The sequence below is a fragment of the Protopterus annectens genome, chromosome 3.part1, assembly GCF_019279795.1.
Source record: "Protopterus annectens isolate FY-2018-M chromosome 3.part1, PAN1.0, whole genome shotgun sequence".
In the NCBI taxonomy this organism is placed as follows: domain Eukaryota; kingdom Metazoa; phylum Chordata; order Ceratodontiformes; family Protopteridae; genus Protopterus; species Protopterus annectens.
Window position 1 is genome coordinate 621,612,978 of NC_056732.1, and position 14,867 is coordinate 621,627,844.

Below are 14,867 nucleotides of genomic sequence, written 5' to 3' on the forward strand. Positions count from 1 at the left end.
AAAATACTTCACATTATACATTCATTAGTTAAGGGTAAAGTAACATAATTCTTTTACAGGCTTATTTAAATAATGGGTAGTGATAGCTATTCAGTGCACTCAAGGCAAAACAGGGCAGGCTTAATTTGTTAAGTAGTTTACAGATTACAGTGTAAGTTTACAGATTGCAGTGCACTTTACATTAGTCAGAAATTAAGGGCACTAACAGACAATGTAAAGGTATAGACTTAAAATACAGACAGTATAGGTTTTAGTAAACTATTATAGCTCATAAATATTCATAAAAGTTAGAAAAAGTAAGTAGCATTAAATAAAATTTATAGACACAATTTAACACAAAATATGGTACTTTTTCTTCAGGACCACTTATAAAGTTATCTTTTTAGTGCATATTTCAATTAGTTTTCCGAAAAATAGCCATCGCCCTTGATAGGCTACACAATATGTGACAATAAAAAAGCTGCCAAGGAGGGGATTTCCTCTATATCTAATGTAGTAAAAGAAAATTAAGGTAAAAGGTATAGGTGAGCCACGTGGGCTCAATGGTTGAGGCAAATTTGGCAAAAATCCCAAACATGCAGAAAAATGCTGATAAAAAGGCAGAATGCAAAGTTGCCAGTCCACTCCCAGGAATAAAGCTGTAAATAGCTAATAAAGTACAGCCATCAGCTACTAAGTTATGTAGGATTTCAGGAATTTTGGCCTATCATAATGTATAAATTTAAAAAAAAAACTTGGTTGCAGAGAGTGCCAGTTTAAAAAAACATAGTACAGAATACAATAAATTTTGCAAGACCTCTTCCTGCAGTATAAGGGGGTTAAAAATCAAATTATAAAAGTTAAAACTGCAACTTTACATTAGTCAGAAATTAAGGGCACTAACAGACAATGTAAAGGTATAGACTTAAAATACAGACAGTATAGGTTTTAGTAAACTATTATAGCTCATAAATATTCATAAAAGTTAGAAAAAGTAAGTAGCATTAAATAAAATTTATAGACACAATTTAACACAAAATATGGTACTTTTTCCAGTAATCAAACTGGAAATAAATAAATAAAATAAATAAATAAAAGACTTAAATCAAAACAGGCCATAAATGCTCAGGCAACATCTAGTGGTCAAAATTAAAATTGCAGTTTTACCAATTTGTTTTTTATTTTTATTTTCAGATTATAAGCCAGGTAGCAAAAAGCTAAATACAGTAGTTAGCAATATAAATGAAAGGTAACTACAGAAGTAGGTCCCAGTAGACTTTCGTCAGTGACCTCAGTGGCAAATGTTAGCTTAGGGATTTCCATTTTAAAATAGTTATTAGACATTAGACAGGCTAAATGTAAAACAAATTGTGTTTCATTTATGCATAAGAAACAGTTAAGCAGAAAGGAAAATAACCTTGTTGGCCAAGCATACAAAGACAGTTTATTAAAAAGGAAAGATAAGCATAAAGTGTGCAGACAGAATGTTCTTTTCTCAAGGAAAAGATCAGCTACAGAATGTTTCTTAATGCAGCACAGACAAAGCCTGAGACCAAGGTTAAGAAAACGTAAATAAAGGAAATTTACGAGACTCAAAGCAATATAATTTGCTGTGTTCAGGATAGCAGGGCTGTTAAGGTTACTAAGTTAATTCGACCTGTTACTTCATAGACGATGTCTAACACTCGAGCATGAGTACAGAAAACAGGTCATCAGAATGATGTACAGCAACTTGGATTCTTTATCAGTAGTGTCAATGGAGGCAGCATTTGGGTATTGTGAACATCTAATAAAACCTTATTAAATGAACTACAGTATTTGGAGAATCCATTTTGAATGCACAAGACTTGGTCCATAAGGAAGAGACTGACACCTATACAGCACGAGCTTGGGTAATTAAGACTTTTGTTTTTCAGTCTCATGGTATACAGTGTTTCCAAGTAATTATGGTACAATACAGCATTATCCAATTTTACAGTGCTACTTGAATAACTCACATGCAGACAGAATGTTAATTAATGTATCTTAGAATTCAGATGTGCACATCAGTTTCATTTTAATGTTAGCTATGATCTTCATCTGGATATGTGGACTGATGGACATTTGCTTTTCATCATTATGGTTTTGACTACTGACATAAATCACATGTGGTGGTACAGTGGACTATTTTCATAATGTATTTGAGTGCTTAATGAGGACTGTTTTCTGCCTGTTTATTGTGTCACAGTGGTTATATTATGCAGACAGTTAGCATCAGTTATGTATATGTCATTTCTGTCCTGTGTCATGATTCATCTGGACAGAACATGAGACTTGTGGACGATCACCAATCAGGCACAGATGAAAAGGGCATGCCGGTCTACTACCATAGTCTTCAGATGACAATGATCTTGATGTTGATGAAGATGATACTGCTAAAGATGGACCAGCAATTGGCATTATCCCTGCTGCATGGAGTAGCTGCAAGTGACATAAAGTGTGCTATTAATACTGACATACCTGTTGTGCACTGAGATATCCTGAGTTCATTGATGCATATTTACATATTACATTGTTATCTGCAACTGTTTTGCTGAAATCAGCATAATGCACTAGATTCCTTACATTTTGAGGGATCTGGCCGTATATTTTTTAGACTTCACCAAAATGTGCTGCTCTGTGCAGCAACAAACTAATGTTCTATTTGGATTTATTTAAACAGTGATTTCCATATATTGTACTTTGTTTACTATGCATTATATGCAGATTTGTTGGAGGACAGTTTGGAATGTGGGACTAAATGTCAACATTGCTTTTGCTCCATTTATAAACTCTCTATAATAGCTAATATGTTTTAAGATTCATATCATAAAAAACAAACATATATATAGCCATCTCGTTGGTTCATGTTTCACGAAACTTGTTTCATTAGGAGCAGCTACCAGAAAAGAGCTATAAACAACGGCTGTAGGCTGCATATGGTCGCATTGCAGATAGATAAAAGCTATGGATAAGGAGATGATGGTTAAAATGGAAGGTAAATTGTGTAGACAGACATTTTTATATAAAGATTGGAGATGCTCTCAAAGAGTTTTTTAATTTTAAAGTGTATTGTTCATGTTCTAAATCATATGCAAGTAATACATCTTTGAAGTTAGATATAAACTCCTGAACACACAGAATACCAAATTATACAGTTTTTGTTGTAACAAGCAAACTGGTTTTGCATTTTATTTTGTTAGTAAGGATGGCCGTTGAATATTTTTTCTCAGATCTCAAAGACCCTGCCATAACCTCATGAAGGACACAACCCACACTGCCTGACTGCATAAACTATTATATAGACTACTTTACTTTCATATTAAATGCAGCAAAAAAGTTTCATACTTCTTAGAAAGATAAAATGTCAACTAGTTCTTGCAGATGGACTGGCTCAATTTGAAAATTAATATGTGATAAAGTAGTAGCACAACCACAAGGTAAATAAGAAGCAGCTCCTGTAAAAAGCAAAGTTGGTGTTGGTTACCCACACTGCTTTGCAGCTATATTTAATCTTTGCACAATACCTACCCTGACATCATTTTGTGGTTGAAAACTGAGCAAATAATGAAGCTAAAAATTCAAATAGCACAATATAATATTCATTTTTTTTTTTGCAAAATTGTTTGCAACTTTATAATGAAGAGTACATCTGGAAAGGAATTTAGTTTTTGAACAAGGATGTTTCCAACATAGCCAATACGCTTAGAGATAATTAGGTAGAGGCTATAATGAATTTCTAAGTATACAAAACAGTGAAACTATAATATTGCATATTTTTTCTGTCACAGGGTGTGTGTGTGTGTGTGTGTGTGTGTGTGTGTGTGTGTGTGTGTGTGTGTGTGTGTGTGTGTAAATAATGCAAAACTGTATGACACGTTTAAGCATCTCAACTAATATTACTCTAATTTATTACTTTGCCATTCACTACCAGATTATCTTGCCAGGAAAAACTCATAGGAATATGGTAAAAATGACGGTAGTAAATATGTGGTAATGTAGTTTGTTCTTTTGTTTATTATTAGTAACACTGACACAATTTGGCCTCATTTGCCTCAGCTGATTTATTTTTTTTAATCAATTCTCATGCCACATTCAATAAAATGATTTAAACATGCTACAGAAAGTGATTATGTGGACTTTCTCAGCCTCCATACTTTTGGCAGTTGTTTCATCATGGAAGATGCTATAGATCTTGAAGCTGCCTTCCTCTTAGAATAACATTATATGTACATTGTGAGTACAGAATGGTTGCTGGCAAATTATATGGCCTTCAATGGCTTACAGTTTGCTCTTTGTTCTTAGCCAGAATCTTTGGACAGTTTTAAAACAAAATGTTTGAAAAAATTGAATTTGCTTTTGTAATACAGCAACAAGTCATGTAATTGTAGATTCATAGGTTCACAGGGCTTATGATCAAATGGTCTCTAAGACAGTTTATAACTTACTGGACTTTAAGAAAATTCCTACCTACATTAACTGTGAAGAAAAGCTTATTGTATTATCTATATATCTAGCTGTCTACCTTTCTATCTATAAATATATGGTTATCTTTCTCTACATCACTGTATACTACCTTGACAACAAAGAGTTGAAACTTTTTAAATTAAAAAAAAAGTTTGGGGGAAGACACCCTGCACCCCCACACACCCTGCTAATTATCTATACCAACTTTGAGACTGCACAACAGTGGTGAAAGGGAAAAATCCCACTTCCCACTGTGTGACAATTCCCCAAATCAAATGCTGGTATCCTGTGATGAAACAGCATTTTAATAAAAAAAAGCTTGGTTCCAAAATATGTAATGTATGGAATGTATGGTGAAACACACTGAACCCATTTTTATATATCTATAGCTATATTTGTCTACCTGGTTATCTATCTATTTATGGGATGCTTGTTTTTGATCAAGAGTAAATTTTTTCTAATTGAAGAAAGACAGTATAACTGATTGAAAATCAGCTGATGGCAAAGGTAACCATGTGAAATGTCAGAACCTGGTAGAATGAGTCCTGAAACATGAAGACTGGCTGAAAAACAGACTTACACATACTAAGTTCAAGATGGACATTTCTCAGAATATTCCCTTTTCTCTGAGGTATGGTGATCTTGGATGAAGAAGAGTGATGTTTGAGATTCACTCTTCTGGGTTTTCAATCTTTTTTTTGTCTTGTCAGCACTTAGCATTTTGATGCCATGCATACATACTGTTTTTCTTGTCTGCTTGTGATTGCAGTGAAGTAGGGATTGGGGAATTTGCCTTTTTTTCCCCACTGTAGTTCATTCACAGAATTAATATTATATATATATATATATATATATATATATATATATATATATATATATATATATATATATATATTAAGCAGAGGGTGGACATTTTTTTGGTTGAGTTTCAGTCTTCTTAGACTGATTATTTATTACTCAAAGTTTTTTTTATTTTTAAATGGATCTGGGGATTTAATCAAATCCATGTAGGCATAGTGTAAGGCCTACATGGAAAGTACCATGGCCGTGTATGCGGAATTCCCTCGGCAGTGCACCTTGCATAATAATGAAGGTGATTTAAAGAGGAAAAGCCATGTAACATGCTTATTGAATCAGTGTAGGGAGTGTGTTACTGTGTCTGGAGATAAGTAACACACCCCCTGCACTGTCAAAGCACTGGATATCACTATAGGCAACTGAAAAAAGTGAAATCAAATCTTTATTTAATTGTATTTTTTTAATTTTTTTTTTGCGTTTGCATGGCATGGTGTGGTGCACAGCAATGGGCACATGCTAGACATCTAAAAATAGAAAATGGATACTTTTAATTATAAATGGAAAGGTCAGTTTTAAGCCTAGCTGACTGTGTCTGTGCGGCGCGATGCAGTGCTTGCTCAGTGGTGCTTAAGCATAGTGGACAGTTATACGTAAACATATAACAGCAATTCATATATCCATGTAGCTGAATGGTTAGATTGACAGCCTTATGTGCAGTAGGTGGAGAGTTCAAATACACAGGAATGTTATTTTGCAAATGCCCATATATGAGAATTATTCCAAATCCCCCTTAAATATTTTGTATGATTACACGGACAGGTTGTTAAACTTATTTTACAAATATACATTTATGAGAAGCACTATTAAATCCCTGATTGAATTTTGTATGAATACACAGACAGATTAAGAATGTATGTTGGAAATACACATTATGAGAAGTATTCTTAAACCCTTGATTGAATATTGTATGGATGGACAGGCATGTTATTAGGCATTTATGTTCCCAATAAACAATATGAAAATTATATTTAAATCCCACGTTGTTGCACTCAGCTAAGCTCTGTTAAGCATAGCTAAGTGGCGTGAAACACTGCTAAGCATTGCCCATTTAAGCACCATTCAGCCCTGCTAAGCTGGTTTGCATGTCACTAAGCATTGCTCAGCATTGCCAGTTTAAGCACTGTTCAGCTGAGCTCAGCGGGTTTGCAAGGTGCTAAGCAATACACTGCATTCTTAAAAATGGCCCAATAGCAGTGAAGTGTGGGAAAACATCCTAGTTTAAGTGCAACAGGTGGGAATATTGCCATAACCTGTTGGAGCTTGAACTTGGCAGGAACTGTGGCAAGAGTTGGAGAGGGTGCATGCTTCTGGGCACAGAGTTGGGGCATTCTGGAGTCCAGGGTCATGGTTAGACTCCTCATTAAATACCATGTTATTAAACTTATTTTGCAAATATACATTTATGAGAAGCACTATTAAATCCCTGATTGAATTTTGTATGAATGCACAGACAGATTAAGAATGTATGTTGCAAATACACATTATGAGAAGTATTCTTAAACCCTTGACTGAATATTGTATGGACGGACCGGCATGTTATTAGGCATTTATGTTCCCAATACACAATATGAAAATTATATTTAAATCCCACTTTGTTGCACTCAGCTAAGCTCTGTTAAGCATAGCTAAGCGGTGTGAAGCACTGCTAAGCATTGCCCATTTAAGCACCATTCAGCCCTGCTAAACTGGTTTGCATGTCACTAAGCATTGCTCAGCATTGCCAGTTTAAGCACTGCTCAGCTGAGCTCAGCAGGTTTGCATGGTGGTAAGCGATACACTGCATTCTTAAAAATGGCCCAATAGCAGTGAAGCGTGGGAAAACATCCTAGTTTAAGTGCAACAGGTGGGAATATTGCCATAACCTGTTGGAGCTTGAACTTGGCAGGAACTGTGGCAAGAGTTGGAGAGGGTGCATGCTTCTGGGCACAGAGTTGGGGCATTCTGGAGTCCAGGGTCATGGTTAGACTCCTCATTAAATACCATGATGTCTGGCTGCTACAGTGCCAGTACCAGGGATCGGAGTACAAGTTGGAAGCCTGGGACTGGCTGGCATGCGATCTCACCAGTGCAACTGGTATCCCCTATACAGGTGAGCTGATGACCTGAAGTGTCCTTGGCCACCTGGGTCCAAGATGCTTGAGACGGGAATGCCCCACAAGTTTGTAAGTATTGTTATCATTGTTTTACCAAAACCTAGTCTGAATGTGTGATAGACAGGTAAGCATATTGGTGTGTTTCTCTCCCCACAGCCACAGATGAGAGAGATTTCAACCTACAGGCCCATGCAGGGCACCTGGGCAGATTGCACTGTGATTGTGGTGAGTACAGATGTAACTTGCAATCTATAGTCATATAAAAAATAGAAAGGAAGGAGTAAATTAGTAACTGCCACTAGGTATATTCAGTTTTGATTTTACTGCAATGAATGTGGTCATAGACCTGGACTGAAATAAGTGAATAATGCCAGGTGCAGTTCAATAAAGATGAAAACATAAAGCCTGATAATGTTAAGAAAATAAGGTTTCTACTGCATTAATAATGTTAAGGAAATAAAAGTTTGTACTGCTGTAATTGTGGAATTACAGCTCTATTGCAACACCTGCATTATTTGAACTGTTCTTCAACAAAGACTAGAAATATACAGCAATAACTGTGTGGTCACCCCTAATAAAGCTGTGTTGTGTGATATATGTTTATTTTGGGCTGTTGGTCATGAAATCGAGTACTACATCTGCTGTGAAGTAAAAACACAAAGAATACCACTAAGTGAATGAAGGTTAGCTAATAAAGAGTGTTCTGCCAAACTGTAGATGTGGAGCTGTACTACAAGATATAATGCATTATGATATTTGTTCTGTACTAAGATCTGGAGCAATAATAGTAACACCCAATGTATATTGTGTATGTCAGGATTGTCTTGTGTTAACCATTGCATTTCAGCTATATGCATTCCTGATCTTAGGTATGCTGCTACAGGCAAGTATGAAACCGTAATAGCTGTAGACTGCAAATATACCATCTGCAACTGTATATGGGTCAGGTAGCCAACCTGGCACTCTGATATGGTTTGTACACATCACAGGTATTCCCACCCACTAGGCGTTTATTGTCTATACCTGCATTCCATGTACTAATGCAAAGTTCATCTGCTATCTCTGTCATGCAGGGATCTCATGCATGTGTGTTCAAGTGTCACTGCAGTCTTGTATAACACTCCACCTCTATTACCAGGTCATATTTTGTTACTAGGTGAGCTCTAGGCACATATCAGTCAATCAATATGCAGCAGTGGCTCAGTAGCTTAGTTTGATAAATGATAGGTGTGATGTACATTTTGTCACACACACACCAGGGTTCAAACCCAGTGACAAGTGTTACTAAATTTATAAAAGCAGTTATGTATTGTTAACAGATGCTTCCCCACAGAAATTACAGGTAAATACATGGCTGTAGTAGCTGCTTGAATGAGTTAATAATTTGTGTGTTCATATGTACCAGAGTGTTAACAGCATTGCTCAGCAATGTGATAAGACATCAAAAAATAAAGGCAACAAGTACAATATCAGTAAAAGTTAATACAATAAATAGATTGTATAATCTTAGTATGGCTGTATGACTGGTGTGTCTGTGAATGCCTGCTGATAGTCTAACCCCATGCCTGCCAAGGATGGCATGATAGTTGCAACCTCTCTGTACTGTGCATGATACATGTCTTTCAAGTGTCACATTGTCACAGACTGTGATCACTGTTGCCTAATTCCTCAGTCATAGATCTATCATGGATTTAATTTATGTCAATAGCACAGTCACATTACATCAGTCCATAGTACACCTTGGTAGTCATATATGTCCCCCGGACATGTAATAGTCCCCTATAGTTGTGTACCTGCAGGTGTTGCAGCTTGGCCCATACTGTCCCTTGTGGATAGCTTGATAGGTATGTACATGCTACATAAGCTATAGGGTACTTGTATACATAATGTAAGGGCAGACCTGTAAACTATATAAGAGTACTGTTGCAAACAATATAGCCTATACTGGTATTATACTGGTATTAATGGACAATATATCTCTCTACACCCACCCCTTATCTGCATCATTATATATTATTGCTATACATCGGTTATGGTTTACTATTAACATCTGCTGTTCTCAAAACATTATGTTGGGTCTTGTGTTTTATTATCATTATATATTACAATGGTTGCATACTAACATACTGAATTACTTATGTCGCTGGCCTTATGCTGTACTTGTTACTGGCATGCTGTTACTATACTGACCATTATCTCACTTATTGTTGTGTTCCATATGCTATGCAATGTGATGTTACTGGGTTATTTGCAATGTTCTGGCATGCTGTTATAACTAACTAAATGTTCTGTTCATTACTAATCTATTCACTTTGAAATACCACAACACCATAGCTTGACTGGGTAGACCAGTTCTTGGCGATCCACCTACCGTACCTCAGCTGGCCGTGGGACTGGGTCCCAGCATGTCTGGGACCCAACCTGGTGCTGCCCCCTCCACTGGCCCTGCACCACCTATGGATGGAACTGCCTTAGGGGGCAGAGACCATCCCCCTGGGAGTGGGAGTGGAGGGGGTTGTCACCCAGCAACAGCTACCAGGGATGGTACACAGGATGATGCACCATGGCTACAAAGAATGCCTGCAGCAGATTGAGGACAGACTAGCCAACTTGGAGTGGCAAGGTGGACCCCGCACTCAGCCTCCAGCACAGCCACCTTTGGGGAAGTGAAGCAGCAGTGTTGACTGCCCATGGGTGGGGAGCTCAGTCTCACTGCTCCATCTGGGGGCACATGGCTCTCTGATTCCACAAAACCCTCCCCGTCCAAAGTGTTTACCCCCTCATGTGTCACACACCACCCCTGTATGCTGTCTTGTCTGTAAATGCAACCTATCCTACCCAACTCACCTCCCCACATGTACCTATATCCCTTCCCTAGCATTCCACTCTCTCCTTGAAAAAAGGGAATCTGCCCCCCCAAAATATAGCCCCATACATAGCTCTCTATTTTGCACCCACGTCCACTGAACACAATCAATCATTACATAAATTAATCAACACATTTATGTCACCCTCTCCCCTCTCTCTGGGGTCTGAGTCTCCAAATTCCAAATTCACTATAACCTGTACAACTGTTGCTGTAGAAGAAATGGAGAGATATGATCCTTTCCTACACCCATCCTGCACATCCCTACCTACCTTTCAGTATGTTTTTTTCCCTGCTTGCCCCCCATTTCACCACTTTACTATCACCCCTTTTTTCTTTTCTTTTTTTAAAATCAGCATGGGTTTAAGCAGAGCTAAGTGGTGAGGCGCACTGCGCAAACCCTCTTGAAACTGCCTTTATTACTATTTCTGACACTGTTAGGCACATCTGCAAAATAACCATGCCTGCCAAGACTTAAACCCAGGACCCTGTCAACTACAGCATAGTGCATTAACCCACTAGGTCGTTCAGTTCTGAAGTAAATCAGCTGTTTCCATAAACATATCCTGATTGCCAATGACACACTGCTTGTTTATATGTCAAAATTAATAGTGTACTTGGCACTGTGATGCAGACACCAAACCAGTACATAGCCAAATGAATACTGATGGATGAATGTGAGGCCTGGTATAGCAGGTATAGCTGTGAACTGCACAGACTGTTGCAGAATGTCCTAAGTTGTGCCACCTACTTTTGGAACATTGCTCACAAAACCTATTTTGTGTGCTGAAGTACTGATAAGTCAATACAAATTGAGGTTAGAAAATCATGACAGACGTTTCAGTGTCATACATCATACCCATCCAAATACACATGCTTATGCCAGTCCTGTGTAACAGACTGTATGCATGCACATATATCTTGCAAATACACCTACTGCACTATTGACTGTAGCTCAGTTTGTTAAATTCCTAACATGCTAAACATTTTGCCACCCACAGTCCTGGGTTTGAATCCACTGTGTTGCACTTACAATGACATGCTTGTGAATACAACAAATAATGACTGAGTCCTGCAATTTTAAGCAGAACAGGTTGCTGCTACTGCATTTACTACTACCCATGCTAGCATATCCAAGGCCGGTAGGTAGGAACACACTGCACAATTATGTATAAGCTTCTTAAATGTTGCCTAGCACTCTATGAATGGCACTAGTACATAACATATGTACCTTAAGCACATTCCTCACCTGGACTGTTATGGTTACCCTCACACTGGCTCTGCTGTAAGAACAGAGCTGACACTGCTCCCTCACTGACACATACAGCTTGCTATCCTCCAATGTGTTCACACTCCCCATTATGGCTCCTGGGCATAATGCAGCAGTTGCAGCCTGCAACATATGCAGCAGTATGTTCAGCTACCTGCTACAGACCTAATATATCTAACAACCCCCTAGAACAAGGGATCCACACAACACCCATACATAAAGGGGTGGGGGTGGTCAAAGGTCAAGCTACACGGACATGTGTCACAGTCTTCCCCTACAGGCATACACAGCTGATAGACCAGCAGCTACTGCAGCAGCATGCATATTCTGATGCATATGATGTATGACACTTCGCCTTTACTGACCTCAACCCACATTGTTCAACAATGAAGTGCTACATAATTAGAAAGTCATTTCATAATGGCCAAACATAGCATGCAAAACTATGGACATACCACATTAATCCCAACAATAGACAGTATTGTTACTTACCCTCTGCAATGCTGTAGTCTCCACACCTTGATAATGTCCATTACAGAAACTAAGAAAGGGGCCAAGGCCTACATGAAGGCCTTAAGTATACACTGTTATGCCATGTCACTGGCTAATGAAAGTGCAATCCACCTGTTCTGCACAAAAAGGAGTATAGCATTCTACCAGGTATGTACTAGAAGTCCCCCTTTAATGGGCTGCATATAGGAGGATGCATTTATGGGGAATAGGGATTACAACAGTAGGCTTGTAGTATATCTCTGTGAATGACATGTTGCTGAGAGTCTGCTGTCCAGCACATATAGGCATGCCTTTCAACTCTGGCTGCTGTGATGTAGATCACAGCTCTGGCCCTCTCACTCCCACCTACAATGACCAGCTCCTGTATGAATGCTACTGGATTGTCTGTTAGACAATAGTGACAGTACATAATGGTGGACACAGCTGGCATATCACATGATGTACTGTCATTCAGCTCCTCTCAGTCTGTGAATGTCACACATGAATGCTTGAAACATTGTACAGGTATCCCTGACTGTCCCTGATGTATGCTAGCTAAGTACTGTTTAGTTGACATTCATATTGCATCACTTGAGGGCTATGGCTAGCATACTTGGCAACCCCCTACAGCAGAACTTCAGGTCATAGACAGTAGTAGTGGGGAGACACAGGCCCGATCTCAGCGGCAGAGTGTACACATTGATCATACAAAGTAAGGGAATGAATACAGTAACATATATTATTGTAGCATAACTGTTTTCTGAGGGTTCTGGCTTGTGACAGCCAGATTTTCCACATTCTGAGATCAACCATTAAGTATTGTCCATCCATTTTCCAGGCATCCACATGTTTCCGGCAAAGGGTCCACATATATCAGGCACACATACACATTCCACAAACATCTGTGTACTGCAGAAGTCAGACACCTACAGGGAAGATACCCTACAGCATATTTGTAGTGCTGTCTGTCATTGCATCACATGGCTGTTGCTGGACAGTCCCCATATACTTGTAGTAACACTCACCTATTTGCCTGACAGTGGCTGTATGACATGGTACTGGGACGCTGTCCATAGCGGACACACCACAGTAGGTGGCATTGATGGGAGTGAAGACATACAATACACTCGGTCACAGCACACAGGGACATAACTGGTATTGCCACTATGTTGCTCATAGCCACATACATACTGTGTTGATAGATGGTGGGGTATGATATAGAAGTTAGTGGAGGATAGTGCAGGCCAATTTGGATGTGCAAGGTGTGTACATAGAGGAGAGCAATGTATGTGGTCCTGTGATGTGTTCCCTTCTTCTTGTCTTTCAGAAAGGAAATGGAGGCACCCATAATTTTCAGCTGTGGAAAATGATGTGATCCTGGATGGTCTCAGACTGCATCACAACATACTGCTGTCCAGGTGTCACCAGAATCATGAGCAATGTGTTGCACTGTGGGCTGGGCTCATCACAGCAGTAAATCAAGTAGGGCTACAGGAAAGAAACTACAAGCAGTTTCAACACTGGGCAACAGATATGATAAATGATGCACAGTGAAGGGACACTGTTGTGGCCAGGGACTGTTCTACCACTGGTAGAGGGCCTACAGCAACTCTTGGTCACAGAGGAATTCCTGGCAAACCTGGGATCAACCACCAGCTCACAAACATCCATCACCCCATACATTGTGTGCCACAGCTTACACAGCAGAGGAGCTTTGAGGTACGCCTCCTGTGTTCATCACTGTAATACTGTATCAGTCATTGTGGCAGCCTCTGCTTACCAGTACATGGAGGTCAGGTCAATCTGTATTTGGGAGGAGGGGTTCTTTGTAATACACACTTGTGCACACATACTCTGAATGTCAGTAATGTGGCCACTACCACAGTTCCTACTGTACATGTTGATATACACATATCCTATCCTGTAGCAATGCCACATTTGTTTTTGTTGACGATACCTCTCCCTCACATTTCCATAGGTACGTCAGGTGTGGCGGGGGTCCAATGTCCTGTAACTGGTGAGTGCAAAACTGTTTTTGTATAGATCATATATACCCTAAGAATGTTAAGGGCTGCCTTTTTGCTGTACACACAACTGATATGCTTAGCCATAGTACAATAATTGTATGTTCACTTTTGGAGAGATCAACTGAAGTGCATTGAATCAGTAATCACAGTAGTGTATTTGCAGGAGCTGTAACATATTTGCACTTAGTTTTGTGAAGGTCTATGTAGTCTGCTATACAAGGGGCAATAGTATGGTGAAGATGGGTGAACTGTGTTTTATGTACAGGTCTATCACATACACTGACATATCGCTTACCTGACAGGTGTATAGTAGAGGCAACATTAACCAGGCATAGCTGCAGTGCACGTTATAAAAGGCCTGTCCTGTCTGTGTATGTTGTAGTCTGCTTGTGTGTTGTGCATGGGATCAGAAATACAATGTGGTATGTGTAATGCAGCTGTGGCACCTCACCTGTGTGTGTGTGTGTGTGTGTGTGTGTGTGTGTGTGTGTGTGTGTGTGTGTGTGTGGATCAATGGACATAATTGTGCAGGTATCAGTGTTGTTTTCCTCCTCACTGGTGTCCGTGTGGGTTGGAGTGTATCCCCCTCACAACCTGATGTCAGTGTCTCATCAGACTGTGATGATGATGGTGGCCATAGTAAGGCACAGGTGGGGTTGTTGGGGGCTGAATCTGCCCCATGGGTTGACATTCCACTTCCTCCCCATAGCCCTGTGCACAGTCAGTATGTCCACACATACCTAGTACCCTGTGGCCACAGATTTCGGACAGTCAGAGTGTGGTGGCATCGAACAGGA